Source organism: Sphaeramia orbicularis, chromosome 14 (genome assembly GCF_902148855.1).
Source record: "Sphaeramia orbicularis chromosome 14, fSphaOr1.1, whole genome shotgun sequence".
Classification (NCBI taxonomy): domain Eukaryota; kingdom Metazoa; phylum Chordata; class Actinopteri; order Kurtiformes; family Apogonidae; genus Sphaeramia; species Sphaeramia orbicularis.
Window position 1 is genome coordinate 29,136,492 of NC_043970.1, and position 26,142 is coordinate 29,162,633.

At 37.7% G+C, this 26,142-nt stretch overlaps 1 protein-coding gene across 8 annotated transcripts in view; it reads left to right on the forward strand.

Moving 5' to 3' along the window:
* The window catches only part of LOC115432839 (neurexin-2-like), a 166,881-nt gene continuing 140,739 nt past the window's right edge, over positions 1-26,142 (forward strand). For 5 of the 8 annotated variants that reach the window (XM_030153879.1, XM_030153883.1, XM_030153877.1 and 2 more), the window contains exon 1: positions 2-447. The gene's annotated coding sequence lies outside the window, so the exon portion shown is untranslated. Of the gene's footprint in view, positions 448-26,142 lie in introns of all 8 variants that reach the window. The other 3 variants (XM_030153876.1, XM_030153881.1, XM_030153882.1) reach the window with 2 other exon arrangements.

Sequence of the window (26,142 nt, forward strand, 5' to 3'; positions counted from 1 at the left end):
TTAAACGCCGCTTAATCCTCCATGGCAACGGGGATGATAGTTTGATGGGGAGCAGGATTGGTCAACAGCAGCTGACCGCGCCCTCAACCCATATAAGCTACCTACCAAACTATTACCATCAAGTGTCGAGGGAATGACGGCTCTGCTGCTGCTGCTGCTGCTGCTGCTGCTGCTGATGCTGCTCTCGGTGCGGCGGAGGAGAGAAAGCATCTTTGTCTGACTGTACGGAGAAGGTCTGGGCTTCCCTGCCTGCCTGCCTACATCGACACAGCAACATCTAAAGATAAGAAGACTATCATTCTGAAGACAAAGGTCGTAGATTCATCTGCCGCATCCATCTCTGCTCATTTTAGGATTTTTTTTTTTTTTAATGTATTTTTTTTTGCCTGGCTGGAATATTGTGAATCCTCGCCGTATCCATGTGTCGGATCGCTGGATGATGCACAGGTAAATGACACCGCACACATCCTCCACACACACAGACGACCTCATGGACGGTGGGAAAAAAGCTTTAAAGCCTCTGCAGTAGAAAGGTACAAGATAAGCTGTGTTGTGTTTGTGTGTTGCCTGTGCGTGTGTTTTTTCAATGTCAGTGGTCCAGAAATGTTTTGGATTCAATTGTTGGGTTGTGCACACCAATTATTGACACTTCTACGGAGGTGTCTCATGGAAAAATCACTTCACGTTGCAGGAAAATACCAGATGTGAAGGCAAGCTTCTTTGTTTTCTGTGTTTACTGTCAGTTGAGGTGGGTGGAGGAGAGGTATGGTTTCCAAATTCAACACGGTTGCGGATGAGGTTGCTTAATTGCGTGCCGGAAGACATGCCCTGTGGTTGGGCTACAGAACATACAGTGGTGGCTTTTCCCTTGAATAAATACTGCAGCCCGAGCAAAAACATGCAAACGAGCTCCGTAGTCTATTGTTTGGTTTTCCCAGATGTCACACACCGGGGTTGTGTTTGTTTTTTCTGTAAATAAAAGTGAACTTGAGGTGGTTTAAGGTGTTTGAGCCATGCAGCACGTATGGGCCCTTGTCTGAGAAATGCTCGAGGTATCCTATTTATTATTGAGAGGGATTTCATGTTCTGTGCCAAAGGACTGGCCAGTTTAAAGATAAACGGAAGGAGAAAGAGAGAGGGAGAGAGAAACAGCAGTTGGTCTTAAAAGCCAAGCAGCTGCCACATCATCAGCAATAAATGCAGCTTCACTGCCGGCCCTTTGTGTCTCTGATGCTGCTCAAGAAATGAGGAAAAGTTGGAGGATGATAAGAAAAGGTCTTTTACCTGTGTGCTAAGAATGTGTCTGTGTATCTGCAGCCAGACATCCACACCCCCATAGGAAGCTGATGCCTCCATACAGCAGAGTACAGCACCAGTTCATGAGGGTTGAGGAGGTGGTGTGGTTCGTATTGAATGTGCTCCAATGCAAGATCTGAAACTGACTAATATCAGGCAGTCCTTCACACTAATTTACAGCAGTGCATAGAGCATCTGGATAAACACAGAATGACTGTTTGCTTAATCATTGGCTATTGTTCATTGATTGAATACAAAAGTGGGTGTATTATTGATTGCTGAATTTTATTCTCATAATTCATTTACATGAATTGCTCATTTATTTGACTGTTGTTGGCAGCGTCATAGCTTCAAATGTAGAAATGTGACTCAAGGCCCACAACTCCTCATATTCATTCCTATAGCTCTATTTTTCAGTTTAACAATGAGGCAGTGCCAGAGGTTCAGAGCTACACCCCTGCACATCTCATATGCACTGCTGCCCTTGCTGCACCTCCTGTCTACCCATTTGCTTTGCAAATTTTACCTCAACTGTAACTCGGCCTATTTTGTTACCTAGTACTCAGCGTAGGGAAGTTGAAATCTGTGTGCTCACAGAGGAGGCGAGAGCATTACAAGCTCTGATTTCCTGTTCACCTGAATTAGGTGACCGCAGCAACTTGGCTGCCGTTGCATTTTTCAGCACCTCATTTGTGGACAGCACACAGTGTTGCATCTCACATCCATTCCACGCTCTCATTACCACATGCTGTTTGCCTGTACTTTTAAATCCCTGCTGACAGAATCATTTAAATGCCATTGCATTCTTTAGTAATCTGCATGGGTTCCTAAATGAGAGCTACGTTGACACCAATCAAGACATTGCAGCCTTGCTCTGAACATGAACACTGAATTAATGCATTACTAAACATGACTTTTTGAGGATATATTGGAAAACAGCAGCAGGGTGTGTCACAGCCTTGGATTTATGTTTCCATTTTTCTCTCTTTGTTATACTGCATTTTATTTTCCCTTGGTCATGCTTCATTTGTATTTTCATCTCATGGCAATTCGCATATTTATTTTTATCCTTATCAGCTCTGTTTTGACACATGATATGCTATTGCCAAGATTTTACTCACCACTTTGTATTTTTGGTGCCTTCGGTGCCATCTTCACCACACTCGTGTTGCTGTGAACGGACTCAGAAGACATCTGTCTCTATAGCTGCTTCCAGTGAGATTTATGGGTCTGGATAGTGATAGTTATGTAAAACAGAAAATGTGTCACTGCTGCCACAAAGAGAACTGAAATAATACGACTAATGATTGAACATAGTTTTATGAATAATACTGGAGATAATTTTGTTGCTCTTTCTATAATGTAGCTGCATGGTGCAGCATGCTGCTTAATGTTTGAAGTTCTACAGTGTATTATCTCGTAAAGCTGCACTTTGCATATACAAAGTATGCAAAGAGAGATGGATGAATGGATGACATGAAGGAGGAGACTGCTCGAAATAACAACAGGGCAGGGTTGACATGGTGTGTGTGTGTGTGTGTCACAGCTCCAATAGCTTCAGCATGCGTACAGGGGAAGTGGAAGGTTACAGATATTGTGTGGCATGGCGAATCGTGTCGCTTCCTCTCGATCATACCCCATCAAGGTCATATCCACAGACTGAAAGTGGTGGCCCTGGCCTTTTCCACTCCTGGCTCTGGCAGAGGAATGGGGCCCGCGGACCACTGCTGCTTCTAATCAGGGCTGACGCGTGACTCAGTTGCATGCCAGCTGCACAGCCGAACAGGGATTATGTCCCTGGATGGTGAAGACAAAAAAAAAGGTCATTGTTGAGATCTTTGTCTCTCTGCACCTTTGGGGAGTTTAGGTTATTTAATTATTTGTGAGTTATCTCTAATGCACTTTACTTAAATAACTGAAATGAGACAGTTAAATCACTAGAATCAGGGACACAATAGCTTACAGTACATGGCTGGAAATCGCTGGAAGCCCCATAGTCAGGGTTGTGACACCGGCAGTGCACTCTTGGTTAACTCACAATGTGGGTCATTGTGCCACTTGTTTAAAAAAAAAAAAAGTAGCTGGAAGGTTAGTAATTCAGAAGTAGAACCTTATTCAAGTCCAAATATGGACTTTTTTTTTTTTTTTTAACTGCTTGTACAGCAGCGGCTGATTTCAAATGCTTGATTGATATTGTTATTTATTGGTGAAATAATAGTCAGTGAAATTGCCAGTTATTTTCCCAACAGGTGGTAGAGTAGGTGGAAGGGAAATGAAGGTGGTCTGTAATTTTCTGGAAGCAGAAAGCTCCCCAGGATTCAACTGAGTCTGATACATTGGAGCCTGTCAAACTGGCAAACATTTAGAAAAAAAAAATGTTTTTGAAAAAGCTCAGCTGTGTACGCGTACATGGCAGTAAAATTAGCTTGACGTATTGCAGCCATTATGAAGAAATCCTTTCTTTTTCACTAATATCACATATTTTTCTCCATTTATTTTGCAGTGAGATCACAATTTTTTTCGACACTGCATTATCAAGAAAAACAGCATTTTAATGCCCCATACTTCCATATTACTAGGGTTTGGTTCAGCCAGTCATTCTCTTTCTCTACAACCAGGCTGAAGGTGAAATGGAAGCCAAACTTGTGATAACATGAGTTATTAAGTCTTCTAGTACGATAAGAGCCACACAGAGAACAGGCCATTCAGGGTCTTTCCCCTAGCAATAATGGTACATTTGCTGTGTCTCGACTGACAGTGTTTTATATATATATGTAAGGGAAACAAATATTTCTCTCTGTGTGAACCAGATGCATTTTTTTTTTTTTTTTTTTTACTGACAGGCCCCTCATGTTGTCATTGTGGTCTCTGGTATAGTTTTCAGAAAGGGTTTATTGCAGGACACCAATACCAAGGAAAATTGAACAATGAACTAGTGTTTGCATTCATAATTGTACAGTTCCTCTCTTATTCAGTGAAAACAGCATCCAGAGTAATGAGTTCTTAGAGTGCAGATAGAAGCCCCTCAAGGTGATGTTTATAATAAGCATTCCTTATTAAATATATGATACATGACCAAGCAGTTTGAAACAGCAGGCTTGTCTTCCTGTTCCATTCAGGTGTCTCCTGCTCATTCAGAAGTGTTGCATTACATTGCAAATGTAAGTATTTCAGCTCATCCATTGCTGTTACAGCGTGACAGCATGAGAAAAGTAAGCTGAAACTGCACTGTTAACGAAAATGTGCCCAGGCAGCATAATCAGTGCCCTTAGAGATATAAAACACAATATCACCCTGTCAGGATATACATTATGCAGTTACAGTGCTCAGAAGACGGTAACACAGTGAGGCCTAAATCTGCTACACAGCACTGATAGCAAAAATGGAGAGGAGGAAAAGAATAACGACTATAATGACTGTTTTTGTTAATTTTTCACATTAGGTCTGCATTTCCTCTTAATGTAAAGACAGATGGATAATTTCTTTCTTTATATCCTCTGGGACTCTGGTAATTGTGATATAGTGATACCTTTAGTGTGTTTTCCTGGTCCAGCAAACTAAAATATTAAATTAAATGTTAAGCAGCCTAGATTTGGAAGCTTATTAGGTTGTAAGTGAACCAGTCGTTCCTAAAATATCAGTACTTATGTATTATCATCACATATTAAATTTTACATTTTATATTTGGCTTTTCCACCCTTGAATAAAACATATATCTCATAAGAAAAATACATCATCATCAAAAATGCACAGTACTATTTGAGACACCAGCGTACTTATGACTTTTTAAGTAAAAATAGTCAAACGTGGTAGAGTTGACATACTGTTATTGCATAATCATTTCTTTGCAATTATTCTGAGCTAACTGGAGTTACTTGGAATGTATGTGAAAATGTGAGGATTCTCTGCATTCGTTTAATCTGCAAAAACAGACTATTTTCCATCATTTGAGATCTGACCGGTGCTCTTTTAATGACCTCATCTGACTGCACTGCCTCCGTCTCATTTAATGTCTATATATGCCTGTTAATTTTTTTCAATTTCTTTACAGTTTTCAGTCGTAGACTGTAAGTTATTCATATAAAATGTGCCTTGTGCTATTTTTGTTTACCAAGTCTGAAAGACAAACAGAAAAGCAATTCTTATTCATGTGCTCTATTGTTAAATATTAATAAATATCTCTGGTTGTGATGTAGGGCCATGAATACACTATTGTTAGTCGTATACTATGATAAGAAAACGACATTCACTATTTATGTTAATCATCATCTAAAATCCCCTTAGTATTAGAGGCAGGATCACTTGATGCTCTTACCTACAGTTTGTCCATGTTGGATTTAAATAAATGTTTCTTGGAGCAAATCTTTGACTAAAACATCAGTGACATGAGCAAGGTCAAGGATTCATCTCGACTGTCGCCCTGATAAGACACTTTATCTACATCACCTGACACAACATACCGCACTGAGCAGCTGTAACTTTCAAGCCAAAAGAAAAATCCTAGCTACAGTTTGGCCGGTTGAAACGCCGTGATTGAACTTGCATCAGATGTGTTGCCAGAGACTTCTGACAGGGCTGCTGGGGTCTTACACTATCTAAGTTGCAGATCGCTCAATGAATCTTTCTCTTTCATTCTCGGCATTATCCTCACCAGCGACGGCATTCATCTTTCCAAGGTAATATCCGCAGAAGGAAGGTAGCTTTTCCGTATGAAAACAGAGCAGAAAACCTGGCCAGCCTTTGTAAAATACATTGTTGTAATAAGAGTTGAGGTTAAAAGGGCATAGTCCTGTGAGCGCTCCCTTCGCCTTTCCTTAACCTGTCACATTAAGGCGAATGGCAGATTTACGTGGACGCAATTGATCAGTGAGTGGCGTATCGGGCTGGGTGTGAATGAAGAGATTTTTAGCAGCTGCCTGCCTGTCCATCCATCACACCGCTGTTCTTGAACCAGTCCTGTCACACTTAGATGGCCAGCTGACTGCAGCATGGGGGGATGGTGTGGCGGTAAACACTGGGACACTCATTTATTTCAATTCACTCGGTGTCTGTGGCCTCTCTCATGGGGAACAGATTCATGCTAATTTGTTATAGTATGCATCGGAAATCTCATCTAATGCTGCATCGCAAAATCAATCTCATCCTTGCCCCGGGGCTGCTTCTTCTAAAAAAGCGTTTGTCTTGCATGTCCTACCTGTGTGAGGAGGCTCCATACCGTGTCAGTGTCAGCATTCATTGGGCTTTTGTGGAGTTCTCTGATCCTGGCCAAGAAGCTGTTCCCCGAGATTAACCCAGGATTTTCTGTTGCATAGCGGCTGAAGAGGATGTGTGTGTGTGCGTATGAATTTGTGTGCGTCTGTGTACGTGTGTGAAAAGGAAAGGAATCAGAGAGTAGGATGCTTGCTTGCTCCCACTCACTGCTTTGTCTGGTGGCATCCTCCTCAGGATGAGATGTGACAGCACTGGATGATCTAATCATGGATGTCATAGCATAGCTGCTTATTAACTGAGATTTCAAGGGCAAACATTTCCATCATTAGCAGTACACTGTATTAATGGGAGAGCCTCATGAGCAAGTGCAGTGCTGAGTGATGGCTCCTGGTAATGTGGCTGAAGCTCAGGAGGGTCTGGTCCTCTCATTTCATTTTTAAAAGCAACATCTTTATCGGGATCTAATTTATAGAACATGCACTGATAGTGTTTTACTCGAAGAGGAAAGCTGGGCTGCGATATAAGAACTGTCATATATTGTAAAAATCAGTTGGTTCCCTTTCATGATGGTTATGTTTTATAGTATTTGCATCTCTCGACAAGGCATTGTGAAAAATTGCAGATTTCAGAAGTTTCACAGTAACAGAAGGGCCTCATTGATCTTTGATAGCTGTAAATGTTCTCTCTGCCAGTGAGTTATGCCTTCATTTCTTTTGCAATTGTCTATGTTTTGACAGTTGATTTAATAACAAAAAGCATCTTAATGATTTTATGTTATTTTTACAATGCGCGTCTGTCTGCACTATGTAGTTGGCTATATTTCTAACTCTTCCAGAGCTTTCTTAGATCTTTCAATGCGACAGAGTTAACTTGCAGTGTTTCACATCTGCATTTCCTCTGAATCAGTACTTACTTATGAATAGGTAAAATTGGACCAAAGTGCATCCTGTCACCATGTTGGTCAGACGTGTCTGGAAAGTAAATACACAAAGAAGGTCGTGTGTTCAGTACTTGAGCGTATTTATGTGAGAAACCTGCTCATAGGTCTCCCAGAATACAGTGCAGCCCAGACTGTAAGAGCAGGTGAGCTCATTTGTGTGGGTTCACCTCCCAGTTTGCCTGGATCGAGTTCAGGTCGCATTCTCACCACAAACAAATTGCTGCAGTTTGTTTAGGATTGTAACAAGACCACCTCTTCTAAATGGTCTTGGTGGGGTTGTTTTGGTCAGTGATCACTGTGTTCACACCTGGAAAATGAATCGCACCAAAGAGGAAAATCAATGATGGTTCAGTCAAATGGAGTAAAGGCTGCAGGTGTGAAAACCTCTTCAGTTAAATACTGTTGTATTTTCTGTCTAATGAATTGAGCAAGATGGATGTGCACACTCAAATCTACTACTTCATGTGGAAATTAGGCAGCAGCTAATGTTTATTTTCATGGTCTGTTGATGTGTTAAGCATTTTTGTGATTAATCAATGAGCCGTTGTGTCTATAAAACAACAGAAAATGGTGAAAAATGTCAATAAGTGTTTCCCTCTGCTGTTGGTGGGCACCCAAACAAGACATTCAGTTTAGCCTTTTCCTTAACCCATAAAGACCCAAACATCCACTGGGGACCAAATCATTTACTGACATTAAAAGTTAAATAAATGTTGATTCACTAATTCTATCAATACATGTAAATAATTGGTGTAAAATACAGTTTGTCATCTTTTCATGGTCATCAGATGTGATGCATTTGGATGTTCAGATGCTCTGTAGTTACCATGGTAATAGGGATGTAACAATATGAAAATTTCATATCACGGTTATTGTGACCAAAATTATTACGGTTGTCATTATTATCGCAGTATTGTTGAAACTGTGCTCAAAATGTTCAAAAAGTACTAATACACACACTGAAATAATTTAACTAATTTGTATTTTGAAAAAACAAACAAACAAAAAAAACCAACAACAAAACCAAGGAAAATAATAGGCACAATGTACCTTCTGTTGCACAAACATTCAAATATTAACCCTTAGGCATCTGAGCCTATTTTGGCCATTTTTCAGTTCTTGTGATTTTGCCTTTATATACTATATAAACAAATGTTTACTATACCCATGTTTGGCATCTTTTTTTTTTTTCAGCACATCTTCATTTATATCGACTGTCTATTATTTTTTCACTTTAACCTACTATAAAAACTTAAAAGGACAGAAAACACAAAAAAATATATAAAATCCGATTTGAAAAATATATATAATTTATTGCATAAATAACACAAAGATGCTTAACGAACTTTTTCAAAGACTTTCAAAGTGAATATTGGTTCCAAATATTAGGTATATAAAATTAAAATTGTAATAGATTAAAACTATACTCAAATATTTGACGTAAAAGTAGATCTTTGCATAGGTGTTTTCTCCAGGAAAGTACAGTAATCAAACATGGTTATCATGATAATTACAATTTAAACGGTAATACAAACCATTGGTAATTTTACCACGGTTTATCGTTATACTGGTAATTGTTACATCCCTACATGGAAACGCCGTCGTCTTCTACAACATTGATTCACCAGTAAAACCCATGGAGTTGGATCAATGACAGCGGATGGAGACACTTAGTTTTATGTTCAGTTAATGATAGATTTTATTGAAATAGTCACTTTTCCCTTCATTTTCTCTGTTTTTGATATAATAACATTCAACTTTAATCTGCTCTTTTATGAGCCTCAATCAGAAAAATACTATGTTTTCACTTGAAAATGCAAAATACTGAGCATAATATTAGAATAAATAGTGATAAATCACTTTAGAAAAGTTAAGAATAGAGGAAAAAAATTATTTGGGAATTGCCACAAAAGTAGCACCGGGTCTTTTTGGGTTAAAAGACTCAAATAAATTGATTAGCAAAAATAATTGCTGATTATTTAATTGCTGACAACCAAGAATTATCAGCTGGCTTTACACAAAAATGCATTATCATTAGGTCCATTACAAAGCATTTAACACGTCTTAGACAGGAAATGTTTGTCTGATACCACACTACAGGCTCTCGTATAAAAGGGAAAAAAAAAAGAGGGTTTAAGTGATCCTTCAAGTCATTATCTATTAGTATTTTAACTGATTTTAACCACTCATTGACCATTGTTGACAAGCAGAACACATGTTCATGTATTAGAGACTCACCCTTACACTTATCTGTTCACACTAGCTAATTAACCGATGAACCCCCAGCACTCCACAGGTACATGTTCTATAAAATGACCATTACAGATTAACAGCGTCATTTGCAAGTCCATCGATTTTCAGTGTCATTTATTATATGTTAGCATATGGCCAACAACCCGATCAATATTACAATACAAGTACTTAGCATCTAAAAATATTGGCACATCGAGAGTATACACTGCCTCAGAATATTTGATGAAAGTAGATGGCTAAAACATTTTCCTTCTCATTCCCAGTTGTATATACCTGTGTTAGATTGACAGCAGCTGACCGTATGGTGCTCCATGCCATTGTCTACTAGTCCACACACATCACTCATGTTATTATACGCTGGAGCTGAGTAGAGTGGGTGGAAGCCAGAGGGTGTCAGTCTTTTTAAAATATATCTCAGACAAATAGCAGCTATATTCAGTGTGTCCTAGCATGTTCTGTTTTTTTTTTTTTTTTTTTTCCTCCAATAGATTGAGTGAATATATGTAATGTTGACAGCTATACCCAGGCTAAACTCTGCCTAATGATGTTTGGGTGCCTTTGTGCCTCAGCCTGAGCCCCTGATGGCCACAACACGACCTCCACCCCAGAGAGCGATAAGGTTTGGTGTTGTGATCCGGCTGGATTGGACTGAGAAGGTGATTACAGGCAGTTCATTATGCAGCAGGCAGACGTACAAGCTGGATGATGCCTGTTCTGTTGTCATTTAAATCACTTTTTTTTTTTCTGTTTTTTTTTTTTTTTTTTTTTGCAGTGGAAGCCAAAGCAAATGGCACTTCAGAAACACACATTTGAAATGGTTTTACAGTTGTAGCTATGTAGGAAGCAGATGTGCATGCATTTTTATGTTTTCCTATGACTACAGTTCATTAATACATTTACTTAATGAGGACGTTGGTGCTCTGTAACATGTTTGTGCTTGTAGCCGAGGTTATGTTGTTTGCTACCTAATTACCTGGTTTGCTGGTTTGTGAAAATGTCAGCTGTTCTACTGCCCTGTGCCACAGTGAAAATGGAAACTCCTGTACTGTATGGCCTACATACTGTTCCAGCAAGCACATAGACACGGTAAATTGGTTCTGCCTGGGCGTAGTTCAAACTAAAACACTATATCTACCTATTGTAGCAGTGAGCACTCTACCAGCAAAACAAACTGGTGGTTTGAGTGGGAAAATAATGCAAACACTCACACCACCAGCACGACCGTTGCCACAATAAAAGACCTCAATGCTGTGTATAATTGGCTGCTGGAATTTTTATTGCTCTCAGTTTACAATTATAATCCATATTTTCATAATCAAGCTTTCATGGCACAGATAAAAACAATTTCTGAAGAGAGTACAGGTACAAACATTTTGAGCACCACAGTGATTGGAAGGGTTAGGTGTCTGTCTGGAAATTATGCAACATGAAAACCAACAGGACAACACGATGTAGCGATATAAGTTAGCGGTCAAGATGTGGATCAAGTGGATGATGATAAGGATAATGACGGCTGTGATGTGGATGATGAAGACTATGTGCCTGATGGCAGAGCTGATGATGCTGCTGATGCAGATGTTGATGAGGACACTGATTACATCACATAAGCTTCCAGCTGAAGTTAAAAGCACCACACCAATGCAAAACATCTGTGGGAAAATATGCAGAGAAGGCAGGATTTATAGAACAAATGTTTACAGTGGGGTATTGTTTACTTGTGTGATTTCAGCACCTGATTTCCTGTTATACTGACTTTTTTTTTTTCTTTTCAAGGGGATCTTGTCATGTATCATGCAAACATGTGTAAAACTAATCCCTGTTTTCAGCGATTATCCATTCTAATCACAACATGCAAATAAAACACACACATTGGTTATTGACTTTAGATGGCTTTTTAGCGCATTAACCATATTTTTATGCTTGTTATTGGAGGCAACCATACAGCAATCTGCTTATGATAAACAGCTAAATTCACAATTATATCTCATATTAATCAGGAAAAGAATAGAATATGACCAAAAATGAGCCTGGTGCAAGACCACATCCAGGCTGAAACATGTTCAGATGGTCCATAATCTATGTATTTCCAACAAAGAACAAGTAAAATAAGTGTATTTCTTTTACTGCTGCTTGTTTATGAAGCCTTTAAAGCTGGTGATGTGCATTTGCTCGGTAGGCTCTTTGAACACTGATCCGAGCAGAGTGGGCTTTGAGGAGGGGGTCGGGGCTGTTTCTCTGTATACAGTAACTAGCCTATATGAGATACATAGTTTTTTTTTTTTTTTTTTGAAATGCAAATCATATAAAGCTATTCTACAGTGCTAGAATGGAAATATAGGCATGGAAATGTGCACAATAAATCCACTTCAGGAAAAAAGCTACAAAACTTTTTTTCATTTCACAGTATCAACAAACATTAGAAATGTTGAGTGTAATATAAGCAGAAGCAGTTATAAGAGATTCCAGTTCAGTAAATTACTAGTTTAACAAAGATTTAATTTTAATGTTGATCAAGAAATACATGATTAAAGGAGCCTGACTAAATATGTTTTTATTGCTACTTTAATGAGTTTCAATATTTATTAAATATCTTGTTTCTTAACCCATTTTTTGCTATTTAACTTAAATACAACTTGATGACAGTTACTTAAATTATTTACTTTACAATGGCCTGCACAGAAAAATAATTCATATGGACACACTTAAAAGATACCTTCACACTAACACCTTGCCTGTGTGAGAGTACACATTGTCAGTATAAAAATAAATAAATGTCATTTTCACGTAATTTAAGTTTCAAGCCTCACACCGCTGTAGATGAGTGCATGTCCACCATGAAAGATTGAGTGATTCCAATGAAGATGCCTCCAAAAAAAGAATCAAGGCTGAGGGAAAAGAGATGGAATAAAATGTAAGATTCATAAAGCTGTGAGAAGAGCGAGTGAGAGAGAGTTGTTTGCGACACGGCATACATCTGGATTATGAGACAGTAGTGCACTGTGGAAATGCAGAGCTTACTAGTGGCAGAGCGTCAGGCAGATGCCCACGGGACACATCAAATAACGTCAATGTGTTTTTAGTTTATTAGGTTGACTTATGCAAAATGCTGATGATTATTTCTGACATGGCAGGTGCAATGAGTGTTTGTGTTTACTGAGGGATTCACACCTTTGACCAAATCTAACAAAAGACAAGGTGACATAACGGAGAGGATGAGTGTCAGTTGAAGCACCCGCTGCAAGAGGGAAAAAGCTGTATCATCATAATTTATGGCGCCTAATTAAAAGCTGACATCCTTTACACCAGTGGTACATGAGTAAAAGGTAAATTAGTTGCCCTAAAGGGTGTGACCATCAAAAATAGATTGTATGTATTTAATTCAGAAGGCTATTTTAAGCCCCGTCTCACCTTCAAGGACTGAGGTAGTCAAGATAACCCATAATGCCTTCTAAATGTGTGCACAGCCATTTTTGTCGCAGTATTTGTGCAAATTTGACCTGTTAATTAGTCTGTTCCACCTAAAATCTCCAATGTGCCACCCATACGGATGTCAGCTGCCTAATTATGACTGATCTCAAATGTCACCATAAACTCCACCTCTTCTATTTTCTTTCTCCAGTCAGTAACCTTTTTCCTCACATCTGTGTACTTTCATGAGGAAAATGGATTCCGCCTTAGGATAAGCATGAATTTTTTACTTGGGTTAGAATATTTTCAGCCAATGTGTGAATGTGTCCTCACCTTAGTGGATACCATTTATACAGAATTGACTTCAAATCAGTCATTATGTTCTGTTTTGACACTTTGCATTAACTCTATTAGAAATGGCAAAGGTGGTAAAGACAGAGGTAAATGTAGGCCTAGCTACATAAGTACTTAACAGAGCTACAGTGTGAATATATTCAATGCAAAAATATATTTAGCATTGCATATGTTAATGGGTAAATACTGTTACATAATGCCCTGATGTTCTTTTTTTTTTTTGTCTTACAATGCATTTAGCTTCAGTATTATTGTCATGATCTGGTTCCTCGGCTGTAAACATTTCTAAAATGTTTACGATTCTTGTTGTGGTTCAAGAAAAACTGACAAATAATCATAGAAGCATGTTCACAAAGCCAGACTTTGAAAAAGATGTGCATGTCTCCACTGAACTCCAGGAATGTCAGAAGAAAGGACGAAAACAGGAGTCAACAAACAATATCTTTGTCAAATTACAAGTTGGTGCAGAACACCAGTAACCTCAGCTGACAGTTGTTAAAAAAACAACAACATTGCAACACAACAAATTACTTTCACCTGACCTTTAAGAGAGATAGATCCATTATTGCACACAAAATCAAATTCAAGTCAAACAGGATAATTCATTTGCACAGTTGAGATTCTTAAAACATTTTGAAACCTGTATAAAATCACTTATGCAAAACAGGGTTCATATATTTTATGCCATTATTACTTAATTTACAAGATTTAGAAAGAAGTAGTTCACATGGAAAAAAAAATCATTTCGTCAAGCACAGAGTTACCAACATCTGAGTAGAAGTGGATGCATTAAAACAGACTTACAAAAAACACACAAGGACTATATTATGCTATGTATGCAGGTTTTTTTTTTTTTTTTTTTTTTTACATTTGTGGGGGTTGTCTCTGTTTAGTTAAATGGTTATGGGGTCTATACAGGTAGACTGCATAATGCAATGATTGATTCTTTTAATGTGTGAGCAGTACATAAAAACTCAAATGGAATGGGGTGTGTTTTGGGCAGAAGCCTTGCCAGTTATAATGGGGTGTTTTGCCGCCATAGAAAATACATTTTTGATGATAGAGAAACAAATAAGCTGTCCTAAATGGCTCTCACAAATTCCTTTCCCTTTTCTCTGCTTGTCTCCTCTAGGCATGTGCAGAGTGTCAGTAAGTGATTTGAGGATAGCAGGAGCACTAAGTCTGTTTTTGTTGAATTCAGACGTTCCAACCTGAGGTTTAGTGGCTGCAGTTTCACATACACATTAAATACACAGTCTGCATATTGTCATTTCTAATGAGTTTCCAAATATGAATTCTTGGATTCCATATATCTCCACCTACACGTTAGCGCTTTATAAGCAACAGTATATAATCAGCATGCAGACATCACAGACTGAGAAGATGTAGACACACCACATGAACATTTCAGAGAAGGGTTGTCATTTTTACTATCTGCAGTTGTTCTGGTTCAAACATTTTGAAATTCCGTGTAAATGTCTCTTACCTGCTGTTAATAGCTGCATTTTTAGATAATGTGTGTGCTCAGTGCTTCACCGCTTCGTGATTTCTTCTTCTGCAGTCTCATTTGCAGTCTAAACCTGTTAGATTTTCATACAAGGAAAATAGCAGGTTCACCTGAAGCATCTGCAGAGTAAATAACTAGTCTGTAATGGATGTGGTGTCTTCCACCCTCAGAGGCCACGTGTCCTGGCTCTTTTTTTTTTTTTGGAGAAATCTTCTGTATCATCAGCCAGCCTAGTGTATGTGTTATGACTTATTCAGCCTTGAAAAATAGACTTCAAAAGAAGAGGACTCATCATAGGACACCACTTGTAATATAGTACCAGTCGAAGCAGTCACTTCTGTTTAATGGGTGCTGTGTGGAAGGCAACATTAATTAAAAAGAAAAGACTCTTGTATCTAAGGCTCGGTGATCTGGCCAAAAGATTGTATGAGGTAGAAACAAGAGGCATGACACACAGTTTTTCCTACCTGAGTTTCTTCAGGATTTAAGTTTTTTTCCTGATTTTTATTTTGAGTATGTGCAAGAAAAAAACCTCAGAATAACATAATTAATGTACAGTATTTACAAGTGAGAGTAGATACATTGTCACCTTCCTAAAATAATAAATAATGTTTTCAGATTTTTCAGGAAACACAAAAAACTGTCATTATATTTACTGCATAGACACAACTTATTTATATCTACTCCAGTGTTTTTCAACCTTGGGGTCGGGACCCCATGTGGGGTCGCCTGAAATTCAAATGGGGTCACCTGAAATTTCTAGTAATTGATTAAAAAATAAATACTTACAAATAAAAATATATGGTGAGTTGACAGAGACAATCCCAATACATAAAACATGACAAACTCTGAAGCTGAAACTAAAGCACTGTGGTACTGTTGATTTTTCAAATGTTCATTGTTGTCGGTTTAAGATGCTGCAGCTCTTTCATAATTCATAGTTTGAGTTCTTGTTTGTTCAGTATTAATTGTCAGCCTTGTAAATCCAAGCTGGACTGACTGTACCTATCCTGACCAAGAAAAATAAAATTCTGACTTTGTGCAGTAATCTACACCTGGCTTTTCTGCCTCCGTCCATAATAATATACATTATATAGACTAATTGTCTTCTAAAATTAACGTTTATTTGCAACATAGTATAGCAAACTATTACATGATCAAAAACCAATTAATTTTAGCAAAAAAAATGTGAGGTTAAAATGGGGTCATGTGTCAAAAAAGGTTGGGAACCACTGATCTACTCCTATTCCATAGTTACATTTTGCTCAGTATAAATCTGTTCAGCTGCTTCTTATCATCACTTCAATCAACTATAACAATATTAAGTTCTTAATATTCTCTTAGAATCATAATCCCTGAGAATCCCTTGTGAAAATTGTCTCCTATGAGAAAACCAAGTTTTTACACTTTACCTTAAATCTGTAATTTTCCATAGGCTTCTACTGTAGAGAGCTTAGACTGTGGTGGGATGGCTTTTTGTTCTTGTTTTTATTTGACTAAATCTGTGTTTTTGCATGTAATTGGAGCCAAGAAACCCAAAACAAATCAGCTCATCAATGAAGTAAACGTTAGTCGACATTTTCCTAACTTTGCATACATCTGTGAAAGCTGCAGTTTTTCCTATTAATTACTGAGAATGTGGCATGAACCAAAAATGTTTTACACACTTACAAGTTTTGCACCATTGCTTCCACAAAACATCTGCATAAATCAGACTGACTACACACCAGAGATCTGCAGCCGGACCAGCGGCTCAGGGAGGTACCGTTAATTCCTTACTGTTTGAAGTTGTCATTTTGTCAGTCTTTTTTTTTTTTTTTTTTTTCTTGAGCAGCAGCAAAAAACAGCACATTACACAAAGTGTGGAAGCTACACTTGAGTAAATGAACACTTTCAATGCAGACAGCTGCTGGGAAAAAAAAAAAAAAAAAAACAGAAATGAACTACTCTAAGCTCTTTAGCCTCGTAACATTAATTCTACAAAAATGCAACAGTCTTTAAAAATACAGTAATTACACTAGTACGTTTATAATGAAAGTTAACTTAGCAGCTGAGTGGGAATGATTCAGTCCCTCTGAAAGGGTGATAATATGGCAAATTAAGATATATTTTGCATACTACATATTATATACGTATAATAGAAGATCCTACTATGAGAGAGAGAGAGAGAGAGAGAGAGAGAGAGAATTTCTACTATAAACATAGTGTGAGTTGTACCAAAGCTACAGTCATCTTTGAAGGGGACAAGTAAGCACCAAGACCCATATAAACAGATGTCAGACTCTTTTTTTAAGAGACTTGGAGCACTTTGACAGAATATGGAATATTTCCCAATTTGACAAAATAAAATAAAACTGCCATCACCACTACTACTATGCAATACAATACTACTACTACTAATAAAAGTAATAATGCAAAAGCTGACATCACTACAAAAAAGTATGAAAAAATACCGCAGTTCTCTCTTCTTGGACCAAATTAGAAGCATAACTCCACATTTTCTTGCTGAGACACAGAACAGAGCGATAGAATCCTGCCTGGGTCACATCTGACAGAATCTGATCAACGATTAGCAATTATAGCTGTCAATCACTTATCAAACCTACCTACCCGCCTCAACAAGCATGTGATTAGACTGCAACCGTTTAGGCCGTAAGTTGAACCATGAAAATGTGCTTAGAAATTGAATCTTGCTCCGACCCTCTACAACTACATAACGTTGACTTCATAAAAAAGATCTATTCACACCAACTTGGCAACTAAAAGTTCTCATCTGATATTTCTACAGTTTTTTTTTGTGATCGTTGTTTTAATTCGGTACTAGCTCATAGGGCTGCATGATATTGGAAAAACTGACATTGTGACTTTTTTTTTTTAACCCTGCGATATGGAAAAACTACTCAGCAGTATATAATAGCTGTGTGGTGCCGACATAAATGGTCAAACTAATTAGTTGCGTAACCTCTTGTTGTGGCAACAGGTGGAAGGCACTGATATGTTTCAATATTATCCTTCTTGTAGCCGAAATAATTCCAGATTACTGGCATTGCTTTTCTTTTCACCACCAAGTCTTCATTTACAGTGATTTTCTCTTGTTCGTTGCTCATTTTTCAATATTGTTAGCAGCGACTCACTCCAAACTGATTAAGAATGATTGTGATTGGTGGATCGCTGTGTGCTGTGTGTGTCAGGTACCCTCGAAATTAGATGAGAACACATTGAGTTTATTTGCCTCCTACATTGCAGGACTTGCGATGTGAGTGTTGCGCACACGTACATTGCGATGTCCATGCTCAAACAATGTGTTGTGCAGCTCTACTAGCTCAGTCTAGGCGTAACAAGATTTTTTTCCCTAGAGTTATGAAGCAGCCATCATGTGATCATGTCAGACCAATGTAATAAACAAATGCTAAACATGGCTGCCTCCTGGGTTCAGCAGACTGGAACGACGATAAGGGAAAATACTCAAATAATTCCTCGAAAGATGAGTGGAAGAGATCATAAACAATTCCGTATGTGTCTTAGGGCTATAAGGTTATGATCTCTTCCACTCACAAAAAAACTGCAGGAATATCAGATGAGAACTTTTAGTTTCAAACATAACATAAATGTATCTTTTTTAGAAAGTCAACATTGCATAGTTGTAGAGGGTTGGAGCGAGATGAAACAAAACCAGGTTTACCTAACAGTCTAGTTGACAGAGTAGAGTTTTTACACTCTGAAAATACAGGCTAGGAATAGGTGCTGGGGTCTGACGTCTTCTCAGACCACACGAATTACAATGTGTTGAAAGGTAAATAATGGATTTTTTGCTCAGTGACGCTAGAATTTAAAATCAAGTGCTGCTGCTTAAACCTATTACTTACATACAGTATTATTCTATTCTATTCTATTCTATATCCTGGTTTTATTTCATAGCTACCATACAGTGAAGGAACATTCTGACTTGTCCCTTCTAAGATGGCGATGCTATACAGTAGTTACGTCTCATAACGGCACATTTCCTATCTCTCCTGTACATTTATGTTGCAGCATATAAGCTATATACTTCTAAATAGAGCTGCTTACTAGTAATGTATTATATAATATTTTTGGTGAATTTAAGACCGCTTCCACTATCCAAATTAGTGTTTGGAAGACGCTATAACAAAAAGTGTAATTTTGCAGCCTTCCACAACAATTCACCCTCTGAAAATCCTAAATGATAAAGAAAACCAGGGTTTGGACATCTCTTAAGAAATAAGTTAAAGAAAAGTCTTCTTCTTAAAGCTGGTACGGCTTCACTGAGGAGTCACTGACAGAACAGAGACAGAATTTATTCGATCCCAAACCCCAGCAACAACAGCTCACTGAGGCTGCATTTATAGGCTCCTAGTAAACAGTGTAAGAAGCTTCAGCTGGGCCAGACTGAGGGAGCAGCTTGTTAGAGTGATCCCACACAGCTGAGCAGCCTTCTGTGGCTCCATCCTGGGTGCTGTAGGGTGGAGGGCGGGTGCTGTCCTTGTAACTGTGCTTTAGGTCCCCTGGCAATATCAGGGTCTGAGTGACACCCCCCCCCCCAACCCACTGCTGCTGCTCGCCTGCTTATATTTGCATGCATATCCTATTTATATACTCTACTTTCAATGCAGCAGAAATCATGCGTAATTTTCTTTTTCAAATGGCCAGAAACACACTTTAGATGAATATTTTTGTAACTACTGCAAACCATGAGCTACACTGAGATTTGATTTAGTAATTTAATTAGTCTTTTCAAAAATAGTGTATTTATAAGATTAATTCATACAATATAGCGTGATGGGGAAATAAGTTTTTTTTTTTTTTTTAATTATTACTTTAGTGAGCAGTTGGAGATTATTAGTGTTTTCATTGTACTTTATTGCAATTTCTGCAAAGTCTGAACTATGCAAATATTTAATAAAGTTGACAGTTTTTCTTTTGGAGGCAAAAATGCTGACAGTCTTTGAACTAAAGGTGTGGTGGAGCATTGAAAATCTCCTGGTCACTCTCTTTGTCTGCTATGCATCGGTACCTTCCAGTGTGCTGAGTTAGACGGTCCCTCGTGAGAAGTACAGCTGAGAAAGAAATCCGTCGTAATTGCAGTTTTAAACCAACTCAACAAAACACAGCGAAATATGATAGAAAAAAAAAAAAAAAGCCACATACACATACATGAAGAAATCAGCATGTCTTAACACTATAATCACTGAAATATACAACTACACACACATCTAAAACAAAAATTTTTTTTGTCTTTCATCAGTTCAAACACTAATGAAACTACGTACAAAAAATGTTAGAGCTGCAAAAATGAGATTGAATTAAGTCAAATGGAATAAAGTAACATTATTGAGCTCAGAGAAAAATGTTCTGAGGCAGCGGCCCTTACGTGTGATGTCTTTCATGCAAAGTTTCTACCAAAGGAAAGTAGGTCACAGCAGTCTTTGTTCCATATCACGCAATGTTAGATTTAACTCCAAAATTAGTTAATTAAAAGTCTGTAATATTATTGCCCTTATTGTCTCCATCTGTAATTCTTACAAATCTTCTGTTTTAGATGAAATGCTTTGCAGTAGTTGGATGGACGGCTTCATTCATCTGTGATGTTTTCACTCAAAAGATCGCTGTATCTTAATTTAAATCATACAAAAGGACTGTGAAGTTGACAGGCATCAAACAGGCAGCTTTTAATGGGCTGTGGCTGTATTTCCTCATGATTAATAAATTATACTTGGCTCTACAGGAAACTATTTGCTTTTAATGTAGACATTTACTCATGCTTGGATGCACTGTCACACAAATACAGATAATCTGTGAGGAATTTATGCTGAGGTTTGTTCTTGATGCCGTCTATTTGTCTGTCAGCCGTCTAGCATCCACAATTTAGGACACATAATCCTGATTTTTGTCTTTTTTTTGATGATAGCATGCAGATCATTAGATTTTAGTTGTTCTCAGTCAAAATCTGGTAAAGGTTCATACTATCTTACACATATAATTATTATAGGTAATTCATTTATCACACAAGGGTAGTTGTTTGTTTACCTGCTTTAATAGTTTCAGCTACTTTCTGTAGCCTTCATCAGAAGCGTCACATGATGTTGCTGTGGCGTGTCTGCTGTCTGGCCAATCCTCCTGAGCACCGTATAAGACACGTCATAGCGACATCATGTGACGCTTCTGATGAAGGCTACAGGAAGTAGCTGAAACTAGTAAAGCAGGTAAACAAACAACTACCCCTGTCTGATAAATGAATTACCTACAAAAATTCTCTGTCAAAAGTCTAAGTCTGGAAAATCATCAAAATGTAAAAGTTCCTATTTTTTCTAGTTTTAGCTGAAGTATCTTTGGACAGTTGTGCTTCAGAATGCAAAATACAGTCTTAAACCCTATTCACACAAATGTCTGTATTCACATGGAATAACCAAAGCCTGATTTTACTCAGACATTTGTAATTTTACTAACATTAATCTTGCTTCAGTAGCAGGTAACTATTGGGAACCATCTGCCTTCTCAGATGTTGCTCTTCTTAACCCATAAAGACCCAGTGCTACTTTTGTGTCAGTTCCCAAATGATTTTTTTCTCTATATTTAACATTTCTTAAGTGATTTATTACCATCGACCGTAATATTATCTTCCTTATTTTGCATTTTTTCAGTGTAAATCAGGTATTTTCCTGTATTTAATTGACTGATCATGTAGATGTTCATTAAAGCTCAGAGTAAAGTTGAATGTTATTATATCAAAAGTGATGTTTTCTGCTAAGATATCAATAACTGAACATAAAAACAAGTGTGTCCATCCACTGCCGTTGATCCAACTCTATGGATTTTACTGATGAATCAATGTTACAGAAGATGATGGTGTTTCCACGGTAACTACGGAACCTCTTAACATCCAAATGGGTCATATCTGATGACCATGAAAAGGTGACAAACTGCATTTTACACCAGTTATTTACATGAATTGATAGGATTAGTGGATCAGAAGTTATTAAATATGTTATATTTTGGTCGCTGGTGGAGGTTTAGGTCTTTATGGGTTAAAGATTTAAGTTTGTTCTTTCAGTGAACACCCTTGCTATATTGTGACATGAGCCTCCTGAATTTCCATTGACAATACTTTTAAAACTTGCCTTCACTACTGTAGCCTCCTCAACCAGGAAATGGGCTGAAAAAATGACACAAATTCCACCAAATTACAGAGAAGTCAGTTTTAATATATAATATATACAGGACCTCTGAGTTTGCTGAAATTTCTGATGGATTTTTATACTTGACAAATTCTAGATATGGCTGATTCTCACAGGATTAAGATCACAGACGAACCACTGTATTCATTACAGATTAACAGAAGTCCACAGGTAATTCTAGTCACGTGAAAATAGGGATTCAGGCGACTTTTACTGTAATTATACTTTCATCAAGAAGACATTTAAGTGCTTTCTAGTTAACCTATAAAGAATCAATGTACTTTCTGAGAAATAAAGTGTAACATTTCTGGAATAAGAGAAAAAGAATAATCCTTGACCCATCTTAGTAGAAGGATTCAGGTCTCAGTAGTAGCACATGTACTTCCTTGGAAATACTCGAGCCATGTCTCACAGCATCAGAGAGCCTTTTTTTCTGTAACATCAGCAGTCTGTGGCAATCCCATGTATTCATATCTACAGTAAATGCCCATCCCAAATGGCAAAAAAATACTACAATATATGTGCCTTGCCTAAGCAGACAGCATCTCAGATTCTGCACTGTTTAGCTTCGGCATCACTTTGAATATGAGGCTCAAGTGTGATGAAAAGTTATTACCTGCAGCGTGAGTTTTACTCAGTGCAGAGGTCCATGACAGGCCCATACTTCTAGTAGATTGGGCGTGCATATTGAGCGGAGTTTTCCTTACATTGGCTCCTACAGGCTTTTGGAATTGCTTTCATAGTCTTGCAGGCTCCATTTAGAGAATGGGGGGCAGCCAACCTCCACTGGTCCTCGAACAGTAAAATTGACTGTTTATATAAGCATGTGGTACATTGGGTAGAAGCGCTCAAATCTGATCAGCTTGGGTAAACTGTAAGAAGAATGATATAGGGAGGCTTACAGTCCACCGAAGCAGGCATCCAAAACTAAGGTATGAGGCCTGTGTTTTGTAAAGACTGAAGAAGTGCCTATAAATATATCACCTGAATAAGCACAAGAGCTGAAAATGAGGGGATAAATATGAACCAAACCAGTGGTTGTGTTTACATGTGCACCAGTATCCTACTTATTAGGCATATCTGAGTTTTATTCGTATTCTGGATATGGTGTTTATGTGGAACAGAGTAGTTATTCAGGTCCCTGTTATTGATTACTGTTTACACCAGAAACCGGCAATTTAATCTGACATTTTGTGAATGTTACCCTATCCTTAAATTAATTACCAAGTATGTTGTCCAAAACTTTGCACAGTTCAAAAGTTGCAGGATCTCTGGCTCTGACATTTGGTTATATGTTAATATTTCTTTAGTGTTTTTTACTAAAATCATACAGACATAATTATATTGTAATGTATTTTTGGCATATTGTGATGCACATTGTATTGTTTTGACTGCAATTTGTATTCACATATAAAGAATATTTCAAAGGCATTTTTCAAAGTAATGTTTGAACCACATAATAGTCTATCATGAATAATTTACAGAAAAATAGTGTGTGAAAGAAAGATAATTGAATATTTCCACAATTAGGCTAAAGATTAAGAGCACTTGTTAAGCAGAATGCTTAAATGTGAGCAACAAGAGCAGCTGTAACTGTTCTGACAAAGAATTAGAAAGTTAAATGAAAACGCAGCAGAAAATGGTGATAAAAATTTGATCAAATAATCAGAGAAAACAGGAACAAAATAATGAGCTGTCTGACATGCTCGGCTCTCTTGGAACAAACAGTGTGCAGTGAAGAGCTCCAACACATTGCAGTCTAAAACACAACAGGACACATGACTGGTACATTTAGGTTTTAACAAAATATTGTACACAACTGTGCAAACTTAAAGCAATACTGCAGCCGGTCCTCTCACTCAGATTTTTTTTACTTTGACAGTTTATTTTTCTGAGCTCATCACGTGAAATCTGTGTTGTTTCTACAGTAAAGATGTCCCAATGGTCATGGTGTGACTTCACAGTGGAAGCAAAACACGTTACACTAAAACCTCCAGATTAACACAACACTTTTAGTGCAAAAAAATTCACATCAACAGACTTGAATAAATCTGCGAGCCTTGCCGCATTAATGCTACAAACTGATGCAATGCAGGATGCCGTTTTTCCTTTAAAACACTGGACCTCATTTTAAATTGATGTATCTGGGAGCAACGGAATGAAACAATCACTGGTTAAATACATGATGTGAGGTTTTTTCTTGATAATGGCAATGTAGCTATTTATTACATTCTGTGTAAAACAAACAATGATACGATATCACCTGTTCTATTCCCACTGTGACCTGCCGTGCATCGCTGGATGTGTTGGGAAATGCGTTTTTTTTTTTTTTTGTCTGTTTACTTCAGACTTGAATAAAGAAGCATTTTGATGCATTTCCCTGCCTATAAACCAGCCAATATACTTTCATCACTGAAAGGTAATGCTCATCAAAAGCCGTGTCTTCTTTGCTCCAAAAGGGTAATGCTAGTGGTCTGGGGTTGAAGATTTTTTTTTTTTTTTTTTTCCCGAAGTGGCTACTGACATAGTACTGTGGCACAAAATATTGGTTTGTCTATTACCACAGAGCCAATCAGTGCCCTTGTTATATCATGTCTAGACTGGTAACTTGTTACAGCCCGAAAAGTACCAAGGCAATCAGATAGCAAATAGGTCGGACATTGAGACAGCAGAGATTTGGTGCCATGGTGCCGGCAGGTAAAATCTGACGATGATATAAATCAGCCACTGGAACAACATTCAGGGTGCAGAATTCAGACCATATCACTCAATACACTGAACTGACACAGAACTGAGAAGTCACATGGCACACTGCTGCGTCTAACATATAGCTCCACCCCCTTCTCCAGCCTCAATCTCCCTGACTACACAGAGCAAAGAGCACCATAAAACAGCATATAAAGTATTTAGAACAATAATTCCTGTTCTATACTATATATTATCATTAATTTGTAGTTTCTTCCATCAATTACCACAGTACTGTGATTACAAAATGCACAAAAGAATCCACAGAAGTATATACCATATATCACCACAGTACTGTGGCAACTATAGGCTAATGAGTTCATGTAACAGTATCCATGATTGGCTCTAGTACAAATGCTAACATTTGATTGGCTCTGTGGTAATAGACAAACTGATATTTCATGCCACAGTACTGTGGCAGTAGCCATTGCCTGTTTTTTTTTTTTTTTTTTTTTTTTAATACCCCAGCTAGCATGTTCAGGTTTCTCAAAATGGGGATCAGAGCTTCTCCAGGTTCCTGAAGGGAGGATATGATCCTTACATGCACAAACCCAAAAGTCAGTTAATAGCATATATACCAATAGGAAAGAAACAATCCTCAAGTAATGTGAATAAATGCTTTAAAACTACAATATGGTCACCTTCCTAAAATAACACAAGTGACTTTTGTGCCTAAATCAATTTTTTTTTTTTGTTTGCTGAAAAAATGACTTTTAGGAAGGTGATGATATGTAATATTTCTATATTAAAACTTAACCAAGCCTACAAGAAATATTTTATCTTATGTAAGCAATGTTCAGAATATTTTCAGAAACCCATACGGTAGTCCATTTGTCTGTCATTGGCATCATATCCTGTTTATGTGAACATTTAACATTACTTGCAGCTACTTTATTAGAATGAAATGACATAACTATGTGTCACTGAACATACTGTGAATACAACTTTACGGACAGTAGCTCGTCTGTAAACATGAATCATGTCAGACATATTTTAATGATGAAAACAACTAGCAGTAGCTCATGACACTGATGCTGTAGTACTGTTTTGATTGAAACTACATACTGTGGGCTGAGATCACCACATTTTGCTGAAACATTGTTGAATATCACTTTGATACTGTTGTTCAATGTCAGTCATGGATTCAAGCAGGAACCGCACTGTCCCATTTCCTGCAGTGTTTAGTCTCAGCGTCTGGGGGAAAAACTCTGCAATATCGGCACACAAACAATCTG